Source organism: Vigna unguiculata, chromosome 6 (genome assembly GCF_037176805.1).
Source record: "Vigna unguiculata cultivar grain cowpea cultivar isolate G323 ecotype 2 chromosome 6, ASM3717680v1, whole genome shotgun sequence".
Lineage (NCBI taxonomy): Eukaryota > Viridiplantae > Streptophyta > Magnoliopsida > Fabales > Fabaceae > Vigna > Vigna unguiculata.
In genome coordinates this window covers 8,845,053-8,849,722 of record NC_140797.1, presented here as the reverse complement: position 1 = coordinate 8,849,722, position 4,670 = coordinate 8,845,053, and positions in this window count along the sequence as shown.

The following is a 4,670-nucleotide window of genomic DNA, read 5'->3' as shown; positions in this document are numbered from 1 at the left end:
GAATAATCCACTTTAGAATTTGCATTTTTGGGCAAATTAAATCTTTCAAGGATTTTTATATAATTATCATTCTTTATAATATCAATGAGCTTTTACACGTTCAGATGTGTGGACTACAAGTCAAAAAACATTTTGTTTAACAAGCAAATCTAATTATGCTTCTATTTCATCTTTTCATTTGGCCAATCATTTCTTTGTCGACAATCTTGATCCTCATTGTCATTCATATATAACATTCATCATTATATTATATGCTAAAACATCATCAACATTGACTTCATTTTGGTTCCATATTATCTTATTCATGACATAATTTTATTGAGATCTCATCATTTTCAACAATTTCATGTACTTGAGGTTCTTCTAGAACCAAATTATTAATTATGTCAAATGAATCTTTGTCATTTACACCTCCTCGATTAGGTCATCTTGTCTTTTTAGCTCATTTTCTCATTTGAGGATTTTTATCTTTGGAACCAATAGGCTTACCACACTTTAATCGTGTAATGAATTAATATCAATTCTATTTGGAGCATTAAAAGTTGGTATATGTGATTTAATTATCATATTTGTGTCAGTAAAAACATTTGATAATTGATTGGCTAAGTTGTAAATGAATTATCATTTGAACTTCGAGTTCACATTCTTTTGTACGAGGATCAAGAGAGACAATGATAATTCATTCCAACCAATATCCTTTTCCAAATGTTTTCTTTCTCCCCCTAATGTTGGAAAAACTAATTCATAAAAAATGATAGTTGACAAATCAAATTGTAAATATGTCTCCTTTTGACAGATCAAGATATTTTATTATTGATTTGAGAATCATATCTAACATATATTCTCAATCGTCTCTAAAGACTCATCATAGTCCCTTTTGGTGGGGAAATTCGATCATATACAAAAATTCTAAAATGAGAAAATTAGGTTACTAACCAAAATCCAACTGGATAATAGAGTAATTATGATAACTTGTTGGCTTGATGTGAATAAATATTTTTACATGTAAAATTGTATATCTCCAAGTAGTCATTGGAAGATTATCTCTCATAAGTAATGGTCTTGCAACCAACTTTATACGTTTTATTCATAATTCTACAAGTCCATTTTGAGCATGAACATATGTTCTACTAGATGTTCAACTTCAAATTCCAATTCACCAACATTATCAAGACAAATTTTCTTAAACGAATAATCCGTGAAGTGATCTCTTAACTTAACTAATTGTGCTAATACTTTGCAAATGTATGATTGCAAATTGATAATAAACAAACATGTGACTATTTAGTTGATGCATCAATTAAAACCATGAAATATCTAAATGATCCACATGATGGGTGCATTAGACCACAAAATCACATTGTATTAATTCCAAAAGATGATATTGACTCATTTCTAAAGTTTTCTAGTGATAGTCTTATTATCAACTTTCCTTGTAAACGTGTATTACATAAGAAATCATTGGATTGAAGAAGTTTTTGAATCTTAAGTGAGTGTCCACAAGAGTTTTCAACTATTTTTTTTGCATCATGATAGATCTAGGATGACCCAACTAATCATGCTAAACAAGAAATCCCTTTTTGATTCGTAAACTTCAGGTTTACAATGACATGCATTTCAATTGTACTAATATATGTTTAATACAAGCCATAAAAGAAGATTGATAATTTCTCTAATACACGCTTTATTTTTTATTCAACCCAAGTCCATTAATGTAAAGATATTTCATATCTCCTTATTTTTTTTCTCAATATGACATCTATTTAGACAAATATTTTTAGAACTTAATAAGTTTCTATTAGACTTCTTTGTAGAAGTGTAATAGCTCTTCCAAGCCTTCAAAACATTATTTGTGATATAGAAATAATGCTAATATTGAGTTCTTGAATAACCAAGCATGAGAAAAATAAATTAATAATCTTGAGAGTTTAATTCTTGCACTATCAGTAAAATACAATATATTTAGTCTATCCAATATTATTGCATATTAAAATGATCATATATATATATATATATATATATATATATATATATATATAAATTAAATTTTAACAAAGTTAATAACCTCAACTTGTTGCATGTACCACCCAAAATTAATCAACTTCGCAATCATATATTATCAAATAATATCAAATAAAACTGAGTATAAAATATCATATCCAAAAATCTTTGAACTTTTAATATGTATAGTATAATAAAATTAGAACCACAAATTTATATCAAAACCCTTACTTCACATTCTTACACACAAAAAAAAATTAATATATCATTTAATTGAATCTTAATTCACCCATTATATTTTAATAGTAGTCAAGTTCAAATTTATTATCTTCAAAAATCTAAATTTCCTACACCCAAAAATGCATTGTGTTGACATGTGAAGCCAATGTGGTATGCTTCTTGAAGATTTGATGAAGATTTAATGGAGCCCTTTTAAACTATCTTGAAGCCATTTCCATTAGAATGAAGCCTACATTGATGAAGGAAAGGAGATTTGATGATATTCATGTTGATCAAGGCTAGAACGTGTGCTCTCCACATAGTTACATCATTAAGAAAGTGTATTTGAAGTTTGTAATTCATATTGTAGACCTTATAACATTAATTTAATGTATTTGGTCTTTGTTGTGTCTTTTAATCAGCTGAATGGTTTTTCAACAGGTTAAAATGTCTCTTTTAATCAGTTGAATTGTTTTTCAACAGGTTAAAAGGTTGGCTGCAGTAGTCTTAAACTGCAACAAATTCAATAAGTTGATTTATTTTTTAATTGACTGATTTCACTTAATTCAAGTGAAATCAACCGATTGATTTGGAAATCAACCTGTTGAGTTTCGTAACAGTTTGACTATAAGTGCTGTGATTTTCGAAAGAGAGCTCTTCTGATCATTTTTTAGCGCGAAATTGTTCTGGAAACGTGTGGAAACTCTCTCTTTCATAATCATCCAAACTGCAGCAGTTGAAGATTGATCTTGGATCAATTCTTGGAGATTTTGGCTTGTGTTTGAAGCTTGGATAAAGTGGTTTGTGGTAGGCTGGGTTGTGCTACCATTTAGGTTTGATCTTTCTCAAGCTTTGTGTGTGTGCTTGGTGGTTTTCCATGTCTACAAGAGGGTTCTTGCTGTACTGGTGTGATACTTGTGTGATTCAAGAGTCTTTTGCGTGGTTTTTGCATATTTTGAAAGTGTAAGGGTGAATACTTTGTAAATCTTTTGAAATAGTGTAAAGTCAAGCTCAGGTTGCCTTGACAAACTGGATGTAGCTCAGGTTTGAGTGAACCATTATAAAAATCTTGTGATCTCATCATTTCTCTAACCCTTCTCTCTTGTATAATCATTTAAAGATTAAAGAACTTGTGTTTCAATAATCTTTTTCGTGTTCTTGCATGTTTTCATGACATCTACAACATTGAACATGTTTGCATAATCATTTAGAACCTGTCTTGATCATTCTCGAATTTGAATTTCTGCATTTTTTCCAGTATTTTAGTTGACTATTTTTCTGTTTCAATCGGTTAATTATACCAGAACAAAATTTGTTTAGTAAAATCAATCGATTAACTCTGTTTTTGACTGATTAAAAGTATACAGTTCAGTAGTTGTTGCATCCTAACTTGGTGATCTAATTGATGCAATTAAAGGTGGTTTTTAGCTTTCAAAGATAGCCTAAATTTTTAACTAGCCAATTCAACCCCCCTTCTTGGCATTTCAACCATTTCAAAACTAACACATTGTCCCTTTTATTTACTTTTATCTAAAAGTTACTTCATTGCCCTTGTTACGTTAATTTGTTGCACAAATTCAATCCTCCAATTCAATTTCAATCAATTAATGCACCATAAATCCAATGTTTTCTCCATTTGATTGGTACACTTAAATGCACAAGTGATTGACCATTTCTATTCAACATTTAAAAATTTGTGATCAATAAAATCCAACGTTTCTATCTTTATCATGGAACATTATATATATTTTTTTGAGGGATGACATTTCAATTACCATGCATATTCTCTATCTAATACCAATTCAAGTTTAATAATGCCATTCATGTGACATCCAATATTAGAAAAATATCAATATTATACATTCACACTTTTATGACAATTACTATATAAGATATATATATATATATATATATATATATATATAATAATAATAATAATAATAATAATAAATGTTCATTATACACTCATTTCACATATACATCTCATAATACAAAAAAAGTGATTTTTACTTAAACATTAACCAACATCAAACATGCATATTTTATATAGTAATAATACTATAAAAAATTTGCCTTAAATTAAATTATAATAAAAATAAGTTAATATATAAATTTATATTACTGTCACATAGAAACTTATTCTACCATTTGATAAAAAAAAATTAATACTTCCATCACCAATAAGGTGATCAATGTTTCCATCTTCCATTATATTTAGTTTAGCAAAGAAAAACAACAATATCAATATGAGTGACATTCATATGGCTAAAATCAAAATCATCATCTTTATAAACACAAGGTGTGTTTCTATGTTTTTCTCCCTGTTTTTTAGGATGCTTCGATGTAAGACAAGTACGAACCAAATGGCCTTTACCACAACAATGATAAATTATATTTTCATATTATTTGTCATTTTTTTCATCTTTTTCTATTCCCTTCTTCATACTATT